We start from the raw sequence: 17,143 nt of genomic DNA on the forward strand, positions 1-17,143 counted from the left end.
CACCATATGCAAAATAAGCTCAAAATGGATTAAAGACCAAATGTGAGGCATGAAATCAAAAAGTTAGAAGAAAACATAGGCAGCAATCTCCTTGACATTGTTTGTAGCAACATTTTTCTACATATCCCTCCTCAGGCAAGGGAAACCAAAACTAAAATAAACCATTGGAACTACACCAAAGGAAAAAAAAAAAAGGAACTACACCAAAGTAAGTTTTTGCACAATGTAGGAAGCCATCAACAAAACGAAAAGGCAACTTACAGAAGAGGAGAAGACATTTCCAAATGGTATATCCAGTAGGGGATTAATATCCAAAATATATGAAGAACATATACAATCCAACACCAAAAAAAGTGAAATAATCCAATTAAAATATGGGCAGACAACCTGAATAGACTTTTCCCAAAGAAGACCAGCAATGAAGGGGCACTTGCCTGGCTCAATTGGTAAAGTATATGACTCTTGATCTCAGGGTCAAGAGTTCAACCACCACTTTGAACATGGAGCCTTCTGAAGAAGAAGAAGAAGAAGAGAAGAAGAAGAAGAAGAAGAAGAAGAAGAGGAGGAGGGGGAGGAGGAGGAGAATAATGATGACCGATAGATGGCCTACAGATACATGAAAATATGCTCAACGTCCCTAATCATCAGGGTAATACACATCAAAACCACAGGGAGATCTCATCTTACACCTGTCAGAATGGCTAGAATCAAAAAAACAAGAATACAAGTATTGGCAAAGATGGAGGAAAAGGAACCCTTGTCTACTGTTGGTGGTGCAGCCACTAGAGAAAGCAGTACGGAGGTTTCTCAAGAAACTAAAAATAGAAAACCATATGCTCCAGTAATTCCATGATTGGGTATTTATCCAAAGAAAACGAAACACTAATTCAAAAAGATATACACACCCTATGTTTACTGCAGCATTATTTGAAAGAGCACTGATGGAAATACCAAGGGTCCATCAATAGATGAATGGATAAAGATGACATACTATATGGAGACAATGCAATATTATTCCACCACAAACAAAGAATGATATCTTGCCATTGGTGATAACATGGAAAAACTGAGAGGTTGTTACACTAAGTAAAATATGTCAGAAGGAGAAAGACAAATGTCATATGATTTCACTCTTATGTGAATCTAAACCAAAAACGAATAAACAACAGAGCGGAAGACTCACAAATATAGAGAAATGATAGCTTACTAGAAAAAAGGGGGAGAGGGAAGGCAAATGAGTAGAAAGCGAGTGGGAGATAGGGGCTTCCAGGTATGAAATAAATGCAATAAAATGATCAGGAGAATAAACATAAAACCAGGGAACTAGTCAGTAATTGTAGTGACATTGTGTAGTGACAATGGAATTACGCCTGTGAGCAAACCCCTAGCGGATAGACTTCTGGAATCACTATGTTGTAACAGGAACTAATTAACATAGTGTGTCAACTGTACTTCAAATAAAAAAGTAATAAAAAAATGATTTTTATAAAGTTCTCACCAGAAAAAAAGATAAGTGTGTGAGGTGATGGATGAGAATGGTGTAATCTCGTCACAATATATAAAGCGAATCAAGTCATCATGTTGTACAACCTGACCACTGCACAATGTTATATCAAGGATCTCTCAATAAAGTCAAAAATTTTTTAAAATAAAATATATGCTAATTAAAATAACCAGTCACAAAGACACTTCATTTATAACGAAATGCTCAAGACAGGCAATATATATGACAAAGAAAGCAGACAAAATGCTGACTAAGGCTGGGAAATGCAGAAAATGAAGAGTTCCATTACAGAGTGAAGGTTTCCATTTGGGGTGATGAAAGTGCTCTAAAATTGATCACCGGAGCGGTTTGCACAATTCTGTGAATATACTATGAACCCCTGAACTGTACACTTTAAATCTGGCACTTGTACGGTGTATGGAAGTACATGTCAACCAAATTTTGTGGAACAAAACAAAAACATCTCTCAGGTCATCATAACCAGAAAGATAATTTTTCCTGTATAATAACTTTCATTCTTGTGTCCAAGAGGACTGCAGTCACCTCGCAGCACCGTCCGGTCGACACTTTCCAAAATATATTACGTAAGACCACATGAATTGCACCTTGACTCTTAGCTAGACGATAGGACTAAAAATCATCAACAGACATTACACACATTTGCATACAAACAAAGTCGTCTACTTTGGCTTTTTCCACGTGCCATCCAATGCTCGGACAGTCATATAATGTATTTACTTTGAAAGGTAGGAGTTATAGTTTTAACTTCCTGATTGATGCTCCTCGGATATAAGTGCAAGCAGTGGCAGAAGAAGGCAGGGATTTTCAGAAGAAGCAGCGCAATCCCCCAGGATGTCTATGAAATGGATTTCAGTGCTTCTGGGGCTACAGCTGAGCTGTTACTTCTTAGTTCTGGGAGTTGCGGGAAGGTGCTTGGTGTGGCCCACGGAATACAGCCACTGGATCAATGTAAAGACCATCCTGGATGAACTTGTCCCAGAGGGGTCATGAAGTGACTGTTCTGACATCGTCAGCTTCCATTCTTGTTGATCCGAACAAATTATCTGCTATTAAAATTTGAGATTTATTCTGCACATTTATCTAGAGGTGATTTTGAGGCTTTCTTCATAAAACTGCTCAACATTTTGATATATGATATGCCAAAAGATTCATGTTTGGACATATTTTTCATTAATGCAAGAATTTTTTTGGGAATTTTATGAATGTGCTCAGAAGCTCTGTAAAGATGTAGTTTTGAACAAGAAACTCATGACAAAACTACAAGAATCAAAATTTGATCTCGTCCTTGCAGATACTATCATACCCTGCGGTGAGCTGCTGGCTGAGCTCCTTAAAATACCTTTAGTGTACAGTCTCCGTTTCTCTCCAGGCTACGCATTTGAGAAACACAGTGGAGGACTTCCTCTCCCTCCATCCTACGTACCTGTTATTCTGTCAGAATTAACTGATCAAATGACATTCATGGAGAGAGTAAAAAATATGCTGTATGTGCTTTATTTTGACTTTTGGTTCCAAACAATAAATGAGAAGAGTTGGGATCAGTTTTACAGCGAAGTACTAGGTAAGTCATGCTTTTCATTAGTAACATGAAGTCCTAATTCTCCTAGTGCTGGGGAGGAGAGTTTGTAGAAGTACTAAGAGGGAGGAAATTTGTCTTTTAGAAGTAAAATGATGACATGAAAGTATAAAATGATCTCTCAATCTCACAAACACATGCAAAGACTTATATGACAGGGCCAGTTAGAATCCCACTGTCCATTATGGGTACATCACACTCTAGGGAGTCAATAACTGACATTAGAGCACTGAGGAATTCTTGAACCAATGACATATCCATTCCATGTGTTTGATTGTAATAGCTTTAAAAAGGGGTTTCTTTGGGTTGCTTTTTAATTTTTTCTCGGTATTTTATCCTTCCTTGTTGTTTATCAAATACAAATCAAAGTGAAAATATTACTTATGCTTCGTTACTTTTTAGAAGAATTTTAAGTCACAGCATTTTGAATCACGATTTCCTATATAACCCTCACCCCCCCACAGGCATAAGTTTCTCCATTATCAACATCCCCATCAAGTGGTACATTTGTTGCAAGTCATGAACCTACACTGACACATTATTATCATCCAAAGTTCATAGTTTACGTAAGAGTTTACTCTCAGCTTGGTACATTTTATGAGTTTTAAAAATTATAATGATATGCATCTACCACTATTAAGTAGTTTCGCTGCTTTAAATTCTTCTCTACTATACTTATTTTCTATATATCCATTTTATTTCCACTTTTTCCATGTTAAAAAAAAACGGCATTAGAAATTCACTATCTTGATGAAGCAGACATGTCAACTGAGGAGTCATATATTTCTAGTACAACTGTCTATAGTGTTGAGGATATTATTCCCACTTGTTTCTTCTTTCAGTTTCCTTAGTTAAGAATTAAAGTGTTGGGATGCCTGGTGGCTCAGCGGTTAAGCGTCTGCCTTTGGCCTCAGGGTGTGATCCTGGGGGTCCCGGGACAGAGTCCCACATCAGGCTCCCTGCATGGAGCCTGCTTCACCCTAAGCCTGTGTCTCTGCCTCGCTCTCTGTCTCTCATGAATAAATAAAATCTTTTTTTAAAAAAGAACTAAAGTGTTTACATATTACCTGAAAGAAATTTAGGATCAAGGGAATACTTGCTGAGTTGTAGAAATTAGACTGAGTATTCTAGGGAAAAGTGTTTCCATTGGTTAATTGACAGGGAGCTCAAATAATTGTTTACATTTGCATCTGTCACTTTCGCAGCATTTCAGAATAAACAAATGCATGTTTAATTTGACAGTGGCTTAGGTTTAATAATGTTTATGACTGTGAATACCTCCTTCTAATTTCCTTCACCCCAGCCATTAGAAGGCTATGAGATACAATGCTATGTTAGACTCAGGAATCTATAGTATGAAGTTTCTAATGATTACATATTGTTTCATCACCAGGGCTTATAAATCCTGGGTTTTTTTATTTTTTAAAGATATTTTTATTTATTTAATTATTTATTTATTTATTTATTTATGAGAGACACAGACAGAGAGAGAGAGGCAGAGACACAGGCAGAGGGAGAAGCAGGCTGCCCTAAAGACGTAATGCGCCACCATTAAGAGTGCACGTTCTATTTCCGTACTTGTGGAAAATATTCCAGCTGTGACTTGCAAATATTATTATTACATAAATATTGTTAAGCTCCAAATATTAACTAATTACAATGGTCGGTACAAGCCATACCCCCCAAAACTCACAGTTTTCTTGGAAATCTCGGATCAAGGGAATAACTTGCTAAATTGTAGAAATTACACTGAGTACACGCGGGAAAGGTGTTTCCATTGGTTAATTGATGGGGGGGCTCAATAGTATACATTTGCATCTGTTGCTTTTGCAGAATTCAAGAATAAATAAATGCATGGTTTATTTTCATAGTGGCTTAGGTTAACAAATTGGTTGTGAACGTACTACTGTGATGTGAGAAATGAGTCTCTTACACTTTGTCTTTCATATACATATGATCACATATATATATGCAAATGTATATATTTGCATCAATACATGTTTGTATCATATATGTGTTCTGTTAGGAAACTACAAATACTTTTAAGCCTTTTTGCTAACTAGTCAAAACTCTTTTCAGAAGGTTCCATAGTATATTAATATTCCATTACTCTCATTTTTTCTACCTGTTGCTTGTTATGAGATTTTTTTGCTTCTTATTTACTCTTAGTTTTCTACCACGTTTTAATTTTCATTCCAGGATAGTTAACAGAGTGTTATATTACTTTCAGGTGTACAATATAGTGATTCAACACTTCCATACATCACTCAGTGCTCATCATGAGTTCACTTCTTAATCCCATCACCTATGTTACCCATCCCCCACATTCCCCTCCCCTCTGATAACCATCAGTTTTTTTCCCTACAGTTAAAATCTATTTCTTGGTTTCTCTCTCTCTTTTTGTATTTTGCTTGTTTGGTTGGTTCATTAAATTTGACATATGGGCAGCCCGGGTGGCTCAGCAGTTTAGCGCTGCCTTCAGCCAGGGTGTGATCCTGGAGACCCAGGATCGAGTCCCACCTCAGGCTCCCTGCATGGAGCCTGCTTCTCCCTCTGCCTGTGTCTCTGCCTCGCTCGCTCTCTCTGTGTCTCTTATGAATAAGTTAATAAATCTTTAAAAAAAAATGCCTATGCATGTCTCCTGCCCATTTTTTAAATGTGTTATTTGTTCCCTGGGTGTCGTTGTTGAGTTTGATAAGCTCCTTATAGATGTTGGATACCATCTCTTTACTGAAAATGTCATTTGCAAATACCTTCTCCCATTCTGTAGGTTGCCTGTCAGGTTTGCTGATTATTTCCTTGGCTGTACAGAAGATTTTTATCTTGATGAAGTGCCAATAGTTCATTTTTGTTTTTGTTTCCTTACTACCATCAATATATCTAGTAAGAAATTGCTCTTGCTGAGGCCAAAGAGGTCACTGCGTGTTTTCTTCTCCTGGATTTTGATGGTTTTCCTGTCTCACGCTTAGGTCTTTCATTCCACCTTGAATTTATTTTTGTGTATACTATAAGAAAGTGGTCAAGTCACCCCGGGTGGCTCAGCGGTTAAGCGCCTCCTTCAGCCCAGGGCATGATCCTGGAGACCCTCCCACCTTGGACTCCCTGCATGGAGCCTGCTTCTCCCTCTGCCTGTGTCTCTGCCTCTCTCTCTCTCTCTCTCTATGTCTCTCATGAATAAAAAATAAAATAAAACAAAATAAAATAAAATAAAATAAAATAAATAAAATAAAATATAATAAAATAAAATAAAAGACTAAAAATAAAAATACAATAAAAAAGGGATCCCTGGGTGGCGCAGCAGTTTGGTGCCTGCCTTCGGCCCAGGGCACGATCCTGGAGACCCGGGATCAAATCCCACGTCGGGCTTCCAGTGCATGGAGCCTGCTTCTCCCTCTGCCTATGTCTCTGCCTCTCTCTCTCTGTGTGACTATCATAAATAAATAAAAATTTTTTAAAAGAATAAAAAAAATAAAAGAAGACTAAAAAAAAATGTGGTCCAGTTTCATTCTTTTCCATGTTGCTGTCCAATATTCCTGACACCAAGAAACTGTCATTTTCCCATTGGATATTCTTTCCTGCTTTGTCAAAGATTAATTGCCCATATAATTGTGGGTTCATTTCTGGGTTTTCTATGCTCTTCCATTGATCTATGTGTCTATTTTTGTGTCACGACCATACTGTTTTGATCATTATAACTTTGTAGCATAACTTGAACTCTTGTATTGTGATACGTCCAGTTTGGTTGTTTTTCTTTTTCAAGATAGCTCTGGTCATTTGAAATCTTTTGTCGTTCCAACAAATCTTAAGATCGTTTGCTCCAGTTCTGTGAAAAATGCTGTTGGTATTTTGATAGGGATCACACTAAATCTAAAGTTTGCCTTGGGTATTATAGACAGTTCAATACTATTCTTCCAAGTTTTGTGCATGGAATGCCTTTTATCCTCAATTTCTTTCATCAGTATTTTATAGTTTTCAGAGTACAGGTCTTTCACCTCTTTGGTAAAGTTTTATTATTTTCGGTGCAATGGCAAACAGGATAGTTTTCTTAATGTCTCTCTTCTGCTGCATTATTAGTACATAGAAATATAACAGATTTCTGTACACTGATTTGTATCCTGTGACTTTACTGAATTAGTTTATCAGTTCTAGGACTTTTCTGTTTAAGTCCTCAGGGTTTTCTATATAGAGTATCATGTCAACTGCAAATAGTGACAGTTTTATTTCTTCCTGACCAATTTGGATGGTTTTATTTCTTTCATTGTCTCATTGCTGTAGCCAGGACTTCTAGTCCTATGTTGAATAAAAGTGGTAAGGGTGGACATCCTTGTCTTCTGCCTGACCTTAGAGGAGAAGCTCTCAGTTGTTTCCCTTTGAGTATGATGTTCACTGTGGGTTTTCCATTTTAGCCTTTATTTTGTTGAGGTATGTTCCCTCGAAACCAATGTTGCTGAGGGGTTTTATCTTCAATGGCTGTTCTACTTTGTCAAATGCCTTTTCTGCATATGTGGAAATGATCATATACTTTTTATCCTTTCTCTTATTTTTTTTAGCTTTCTAAAGATTGATTGATTGATTGATGATAGACACAGAAAGAGAGAGAGAGGCAGAGACACAGGCAGAGGGAGAAGCAGGCTCCATGCCAGGAGTCCGAGGCAGGAATCGATCTCGGGACTCCAGGATCACGCCCTGAGCCAAAGGGAGGCGCCATACTGCTGAGCCACCCAGGGATACCCATCCTTTCTCTTATTGATGTGATCTGTTTGTTTTTTTGCCTTCAGGAAGACCCACTACACTATATGAGTTAATGAGGAAAGCTGATATATGGCTCATTCGAACCTACTGGGATTTTGAATATCCTCACCCACTCTTACCACATTTTGACTTTGTTGGAGGCCTCCACTGCAAACCCGCCAAATCCCTGCCTACGGTACCTGATTCTTGTTTCTTTTGCTTTGTTTCCTCTAGGCCATTTTTGTAGCTTAAAAAGATCATTTCTCAACAATGGTGTGTGCCCCAACAATATCTGCAGGCAAATCTAATGTTTCCTTGCTGTCATTCCAACTTTACACAATTCCTCATTTGAGATTCCAAGGTTTGACGACTTAGAGCATTAACAGGTTTAATTAATATATGAGAACATATGTTTTCCGCCACACACCAAGGCCAGACAAAATCTCAGTAAACCTGAGCACAGAGAAAGCTACACTGTGTATATAATGAGGACCATGAATTCTGCATATTTAATAAAGACCAAATAACTTCTACCACTTATATCTGAAAAAATCCATAGTATAATATTGCAAAAGTACACTCTTAGCATATAAGGTGAAAATCTTCATGAAAAAAGCAATGATGTAATAAGTTTTAGGTTGATATTGAACCTTCAAGACATAATTGAAAAATAAGCATCTCTTACTGAATTACTTGATGGTCTCTTCATCATGCTGGATGTCTACTAGAGGAATGAGCCACTGTGATTACATCTACCCTTGCCCAGATTCCACAAAAGGTTAGATAAATAACCTTAATCATATATAACTACCTAATGAGTCTGTTAAACTCTGCAAAGGGTCTGATTACCCTAAAACTAAGATCTTATTCAATGGTTAACATAATATCGATTTTGATTGCAAAATATTTAGGTGTATATGGTAACTCTCTCAAGGTCTAAATCCTGATGTAAAACTAGCAAAAGTTCTATTCAGTCTAACACAAGTGTCCATCAACAGATAAATCCATAAACAAAATGTATTTACACACAACGGAATATTTGGCCTAAAATAGAAGAAAATTCTAACACCTACTACAAAGTGGCAAAGCTTTGGGATATTATGCAAAGTGAAAGTGGGCGATCATTAAGAGACAAATACTGTATGATTCCCTGATATAAGGTATCCAGATCACTCAAATTCACAGAAATACAAAGTATAATGATGGTTGATAAAGATGGTCAAGGAGGGGGGATCAGTGGGTGGCTCAGCGATTTAGCGCCTGCCTTTGGCCGAGAACATGATCCTGGGGACCCGGGATCGAGTCCCAAATCGGACTCCCTGCATGGAGCCTGCTTCTCCCTCTGCCTGTGTCTCTGCCTCTCTATCTCTGTTTCTCATGAATAAAAAGATAAAATCTTTTTAAAAAATAAAAAAAAATAAAGATGGTCTATGAGAAATCGGTAATTGTTATATAATGGGTACTGAGATCCAGTTTAACAAGGTGAAAAAGTTCTGGTGATTAGTTGACCAACAGTATAAAATATACACACTATTGAACTGCATACTCAGATATAGTTAAAATGATAATTTTTATGTGTAGTTTATCACAATAAGAATCAATATAGGCATTACTCTAATAATTCTTGATGATATTTGATATCTATCTTTAATTGAAGAAAAATTTTTAAAGATTTATCTATTTATTTATTTATTTATTTATGAGAGAGAGAGAGAGAGAGAGAGACTGCACATCGGGTGGGGGAAGGGAGCAGAAGGAGAGAGAGAGAACACCCAGGAAAGTCCCCTCTAGGCACAGAGCTAGACCCAGGGCTCAATCTCACAATCCCGAAATCATAACCTGAGCCCAAATCAAGAGTCAGATGCTGAAACGACTGAGCCTCCAACGCAACCTCATAGAAATTCATTCAGTGGTGTTTGCTATGCTGTTTCTCCTTTTTGATGGAGTTAACTTTTTCTTCACAGGAAATGGAAGAGTTTGTCCAGAGCTCTGGAGAAAACGGTATTGTGGTGTTTTCTCTAGGGTCAATGGTCAATAACATGACAGAGGAAAGAGCCAATGTGATCGCATCAGCCCTTGCCCAGATTCCACAAAAGGTTAGATAGAGTATCTTAATTGTATACAACTACTTAATGAGGCTGTTAAACTCTGTAAAGGGCCGGATTACCCTTTCCTTCATGACATGAACATCATTATGATAGCTCCAATTTACCTCAAACATGAGGAAAATATAAATGGCAGATGCTAAGTACTACAGAAGCTGTTTTGACAATAACTTTGGCATTAACATTGAGATTGGAAAGAAATATATTTAGGACGTGCAGAGTAAAGCTTGGTATTATAATGTGTCCTGGGCAGGTATAGCAATCACCAAATTCTGTCTGTCATTCTTTCCTTTTCCTTACAAGATCTGCATTCCTTTCAAGATTTCCAAGGGCACTGCCTACCTCATAGCTGTTCTCAGAAAGGAGTTAAATTTCAACAGTTATGTTAAAGAGGAACTGATAAAAGTCTGAAAAGCACCCTGCAGTTTACCCTTATCAGATAATCCAGGTTTCTCTTCCTTCCCCTAAATTTTGAGATAAGCCTCCTCAGTGTGCTGTTCAGAAAAACAATCACCAAACTATGTCTAGGCTTTCCTCCAGCCAAGATGACTTAGAGAAAGAGAAAAATTGACATGACTGATGGAATGGGCCCTATTACGAGTGAAAGAGTAAGATCAATGAAAAGGGAGAAGATGGGTCCACTCCTCAAGGTGACCAAGTGCTTATTAATATCTGGTTCCAAAGGACTCTAACTTATCAGAATAATAACTGCTCCCGATTAAGGAAGGAAAAAGAAACATATTAAGGAGTCAACCGGAAAGAAAGCCTAGCATGGGAAAGTTTCATATGCCTCTTTCTACATAAACTACAGTAGTAAATTCTTTTCCAATACATAGAATGCACCTGGCATATTTGGGTATTTGTGAACTACTTTTCGGTCACTGTAATAGTTTCTCCTTATGCTAATTTTTGCTTACCATCGCAAGTTACTTTAACATGCATATAGCAAATATATACTACCCAGTGTAAACTATAATCCAGTTATGAGGATTGCTGGGAAATTCTAAAATCAGAATCTATTTAGTACTGGCAATGGAAATTGCTTGGGCATAGATTTCATATCAATCAATGCTGTCAGTGCTTTGTAGTGCATCACTGAAATGTCAACAACCAGTTCAATAAAACTTAGCACCACTACACTTTTGGAGTTTTTTTGACACGTATACTGTTATTTCTGAAGTGCCAACAGGCTTTTCTTCCCACATGTAAAGAACTGCCAAACCAAGAAATACTAATAATATTCTGCATTCATGTAAAAAAATTACCTTTTTCTTGGAAGTAGTGCCTAATCATTAGTAATGTGGAAGAAGTTAAACGTACTAAGGAGAAATTATTGATATTAATGAATTACTAATAAGCATAATTACCTGTTTCTCACAAGCAGCAGATTGCACATTTAGCTTTTTTGTGTATCAAAACATGTAAAACTCAAATAAAAGAACTTATGGAACAAGTGGCTATGAACATGTGGATATAAGGGAACGTCCTTCTGTATCACTTAAAAAGATGTAAATAGGTTGGTATTACATTGGAAGATGAAAGCAATGATAACAGACAAAGGTGTGGATCTTAGTAATTTCCTACTCGTTTGCACTAGAATTATAGTAACTGCCTAAAAATTTCTTAAATGCTTCTTTTGTCCTTGATAATCTCATCTGTTTAATACTCATGCGTGAAATATTATGATTACATTCATACTTGCTTGAATATAAAAATAAGTAACAAAATGGGGGTATTCTTACTATACTAGGGTTTTAGTAGTCTCATTTTTAATATCTTTTGCCTTGTTATTTATCAGTCAATGAAAGGAGTCTAACTAGATCATCTCTTAATTTCTTTAAAATGTTCACAAGCTATAACTTCAAAGTTCAACTCATGAGATAAGGTATTTTTCTTTCTAAGGTTCTATGGAGATTTGATGGCAAGAAACCAGACACCTTAGGGCCAAATACTCGGCTGTATAAATGGCTTCCCCAGAATGACCTTCTTGGTAAGAATCTGGAAAATATTGAACTGAAAGGAACTCTAAACAAAATGATAACAGTTCACCAAAAAGCAATCTGACTGAGCATTTACTACTCAAAAACTCAAAACTAAAACTTAACTTTCTTATATTTGTTTTGCAGACCTAGAGGGAAAAAGATAAGCTACAACAGTTGGCATGTTGTTATACACAGTCCCATTCCTTAGGGCCAGAATCAAAGTACCTGTATTTCAGCTGTAATTACTGCTCCCACATAATTTGTTACTAACTACCTAGAACATCGCTCTGTCTCCGAATTTTCCCACCTTATTCCTATCCTTTCTCCTTCTGCATGGGTATTCAGTGCCAATGAAAAATAATAGCCTCTCTTTTATTACCAGTGACCCTACATTTTCTCTAGAAAAATACCATAATCTTTTCCATGAAGTCACAACACATTTCATGATAAAGTGCTATCTTTCCTTCCCCTGATTTGAGCCACCAGCATCACACTTCCTGCTGCCTTGACACCCTACATGTGAAACTCAGTGACTTTACTGTGCCTTTAAGAGAATATGTTCTAACATGCCACCTGCCTTTCTTTTTTTTGCACCCTTTCCCTTTTTTTGGTGATAACCAGAATGTTATCGTTCAATTTGTCTGTCCAGCAATCTTGTATTCATTTTTCAAGTTACAAGCACCACACCAATCTTCATTTACCTCTCCAGCACATTTATGTGCTTCTTGCGCTGAGAGCCAAAAGACATTTGAATGCTGTTTCATGTTTATATAATAACATATGTCTTATGTTGCCCAATTCTCATTTGATTTCTAAGACTTACAGTTAATAATGTGCTGAGATTCATCCAATCCTAGGTCATCCGAAAACCAAAGCCTTTATAACCCATGGTGGAACCAACGGCATCTATGAGGCGATCTACCACGGGATCCCCATGGTGGGCATTCCCTTGTTTGCCGATCAAGCTGATAACATTGTTCACATGAAAGCTAAGGGAGCAGCTATCAGACTGGACTTCAGCACAATGTCTAGTGCAGACTTGCTCAATGCATTGAGGATGGTCATTAATGACCCTTCGTGAGTATTACTTTTTTTTTAATAGATGGAATTTATCGATAGATTCTTCAGTCAACGGTGGCTGCGAGTTTCCTCCCATTCTTAAGAGGCTAATTTGGAAAGAAGCCAAGTGATAGAACGGATCTTAAATCTACTTTTATTTTCAACCAGACATTTATTTCACAGTTGCATTTAAATCCCTTTCACTTAATGGGCAACCAATTACTGCAACATTTTTCTACATACACAAATGCAAACTATTATATAGTAACTGTAAGAACATTTCAAAGTTCCTATGATAGAAACCATAGAATGAAAGAATGAAGAACTTGAAGTCATGTAAAGTGACTCAATTCAGAACCAAAATTTCCAAAGCTATAAATCTCTTTTTGCTTAAACGTTGATTTTGGTTCTTATTGTTAATATATTTTATAATATGTAATTTGTGTACCATAAAACTAAAAGTATAAAACTCAAATACGTGTAGTGTATTATGGAATTATGAAACCATCACCATAATCTAAGTTTGGGACATTTTCATTAGCCCAAGAAGAAATCACATACGACTGACTTAGAAGTCTTTGCCCATTTCTCTTGCCTCAAGTAAACATTAATCTACTTCTGTCTCTACAAATTGCTGTATTCTGGGTGTTTCATACAAGTGGGATCATACCACGTATGGGCTTTGCATGTGGCTTCTTTCATTTGGCATGTTTTTGAGTTTCATTCGTGTGATAGTTTTGTATTACTGAATGATAAATATCCTATGGTATGGATATGCTACAATCTATCCATGTATCAGTTCGTGAACATTTGGGTTATTTCCACATTTAGGTATTATAAATATTGCTACACATTTATTGTGTGAACAAAATTATTCACTTCTTTTGGGTAGACATGTAGGAGTAGAATTTTGGGTAGACTTCTAGGCCACAGATTATCTCTATGAGGAGCTGCCAAATTGATGTCCAAATAAGTTGCACTATTTTACATTTCCACCAGCTAAGTATGGGAGATTCAAGTTCTCCACATCATTTTCAACACTTGCTATCATCTTTTTTATTACAGCCATCCTAGTGGGTCTCTCCTTGTGGTCTTCGTTTTCATTTCTCTTACAGCCAAAGTTACTAAACATCTTTTCATGTACTTATTGTCATTCACATATCAGAAATACTGAAAAATGTATTATGGGGAGAAAATGGTAGAGTAATTGCATAATAAAAATACCTTAAAACAAGAGAGAAAGGTAAAGAAATATAAGGCAGGTTGGCCAAATAGAAAAGAAAACAGACTAAGACAGTAGACGAAAATATCAATATGCCAAGACATTAAATCTAAACAGACTAAATAATTTAAAGACAAAGATTGTCAGAACACATTTTTTATACTATACGCCAGTTATAAGACATGTTCAAATAGAAATGCGCAAAAGATTGTAAGTACGAGAAGGTAGGAAATGATCTATTCTAGCAGTAACCGCAGAAAGATGTTGGACCCATGCTAATATCAGACACACTAGTCCAGAGTCACCAACAAAAATAAAAAGAAGTATTTCATAATGACGAATAGATTGATCTTTCAAAACAGTACAAATTACCAATTAGTGGCGCCTACTACAAAAAGCATCAAAATGCAGTAGAAGGGGGCCAAAGAACAAACATTCAAATTTACAGTTATAATATTGAATTTTTAAACATCTCTCTCAGTAACATAGAAAAATAAGATCAAAACAAGGGAAAAACGATAACAAGATAATGGAAGGGAGAAATACCTAAGTGTCTTGAAGGACACAATTTAAAAATGCAACCCATTGAATATATATATATGTATATCAACAGAGAATACCCATTTTTCAAGAATGGAATAGATACTGGAATTAACCATACGTGGACCATAAACCAAAAGGAATTTTGAAAAATATAAATCATCAAGAGCACACTGTTCAGCTCTACTGGGATTCACTTAGAATCATCAAAATGAAAGACAACTGAAACCTCTCTACATTTTGGAAATTCAGCAATATACTTCTACATAACTCAGCCAATAAAGAAATCCTACTCATAAATACACCTCTTCTCAGCAATTCCACTTCTACATATATACAAACACATGTACAAACATGTAAACCAAAAGATACAAGATTTTTATGGCAGCATTGGTAGTAATGGCCAAACGGTTAGTAACACAAATGGCTATTGACCGTTAAATGATGAAATCACCTGCGGTATTGCCAAACAATGGAATACCATACAGTGCGAGAAGTAACCAACAACTCTGACACAAAAGACAAAAGGAAATGAGTGCTCACTTCATATTCTAACACATAAATAATAAAAACTAATGTATGATGACTAAAAGGATCAGGGCAGACGGGGTGCTTCTGGGTAGCTTGTGACACCCCATACCAACATCTTAGTAGTAGGTACATTATTACATCCACTTCACAATAATATTCTAGCTGATTTTGAATGTATGGGTATTCCGTGAAGACTATTCCTCTCATGGGAATTCTTTGGTTTGGCAAATTAACTTCCTTTCAATGTCGGCATCTTTACGTTTCTCCCTTAGGTACAAAGAGAATGCTATGAAGTTATCAGGAATTCACCACGATCAGCCTATAAAGCCCCTGGACCGGGCAGTCTTCTGGATCGAGTATGTCATGCGCCACCAAGGAGCCAAGCACCTGCGGCCAGCCTCCCATGACCTCACCTGGTTCCAGTACCACTCCTTGGATGTGATTGGGTTTCTGCTGGCCTGTGTGGCAACTGCTATATTTGTCACCACACAATGTTGTCTGTTTTGTTGTCGGAAGGTCGCAAAAACTGGGAAGAAGATAAAAAAGGAGTAGTCGTATCTGAGGCCTCCAGCTGGTCGGCCTCCTAGACGGGCTCCTCCGGTTTCTGCCAGCAAGGAGTTATGATGCAAAGTTCCCCTCCCTGTGAAGAAACAACTCCTCAACTTAGCTTCTGAGATCAACATCTGCTCTCAAGGGATTTATTGCCTGTTTAAGAGTCAGAAATATGTCATGCCAAGAGAAAAACTGGCAAATTAAAATTAAATTTAAATAAAACTCTACGGGAATTTACAGAAACTTCTTATTCTAAATGAAAAGTCATCCCCCTCCAGAAATTACTGAGCTTACCTGTGTTTCCAACATTGGGCATGAATATAAGAACATTAAGTAGGCTATTCACAATATCACTGTTACTGTGCAAATAAATACTCAGAATATTTTCACTTCATTTTGGTGCAAAATTTGTCGTTTCTTCCTTTGCTAGAGAAACTACAGATAGTTAAAGTTGTATAAAATGACTTTTCCATCCATTTTGTTTTGGGTGACCACTAATTCTCCTGGGCTTTTATGGTGTACCCAGCCTGAGCATCACTCCTTACCCTAGGACATGGCAAGTTGATGGCCTTCAACCACCTTGTCAGTATCCTGTGCAATGTCAGTGAATTTAGAAATATAGCAGCTGTTTCCTATTATAAAACTGAGCTATTGGGCATCTCAGTCCATTAAGCTACTCACTCTCCGTTTGAGCAGAGGTCATGGTCTCAGAGTTGTGGGATCAAGCCCAGCACGCCTCTGGCAGGCCTGCCACAGCTTCCTCTTCCCTGGTCCCCTCCCACCGGGATGGTGACCAGCCTGCAGATGGATGTCGGGTGCTGGGGTCCCCTGGGGTCCTCAGCCTCTGAAGACTGTCCAAGTACCGGGGACCCCGGGGCCTGGGCCTCTCTCCAGGGAGCGGCCGGGCCGGCCCGTGGCCCTGGGAGCCTCCCCTGGCTCCTGGCCTGGAGCAGTGACAGACGCTGAAGGGCAGCGGCTTCACTCCACGAAGACATTCTTTGGCTTTTCTTTCTGCTTCAAGTGGTAGACGAAGTCCTACAGAAGTAAGCACTTAGAATGGGAATTGTTTCAGTTCTCCGGGAAGTGGTCCTTCTAGTGAATATTTTGAATTAATGCCAAAGAGAGAAAAGGGAACCGCGTCAACATTCTGTAGCTTCTCTATAAACGGCTGATTGTTTTCCTTCAAGTTAGCTTCAGGGTCCACTGTATGTTGTACACATGCAGCATTTTCTAAACTTTCCACTAGGTTTGGCTTGCTTTGCAAGTTTCCAGTCCAAGTCCCGACCTTCTGCCTCCCAGGGACCTGTTCTCCTAACACAA

General features: G+C 37.7%; 1 pseudogene across 1 annotated transcript; it reads left to right on the plus strand.

Moving 5' to 3' along the window:
* The first annotated feature begins 2,356 nt into the window (after positions 1–2,356).
* Positions 2,357–16,217, plus strand: LOC119876947 (annotated as a pseudogene). Its single transcript, XR_005369071.1, has 6 exons — positions 2,357–3,086; positions 7,880–8,028; positions 9,797–9,928; positions 11,840–11,927; positions 12,777–12,996; positions 15,544–16,217. The product of XR_005369071.1 is annotated as a UDP-glucuronosyltransferase 2B31-like (transcript).
* Positions 16,218–17,143: the final 926 nt, after the last annotated feature.

The sequence above is a fragment of the Canis lupus genome, chromosome 13 (assembly GCF_011100685.1).
Source record: "Canis lupus familiaris isolate Mischka breed German Shepherd chromosome 13, alternate assembly UU_Cfam_GSD_1.0, whole genome shotgun sequence".
Classification (NCBI taxonomy): Eukaryota; Metazoa; Chordata; class Mammalia; order Carnivora; family Canidae; genus Canis; species Canis lupus.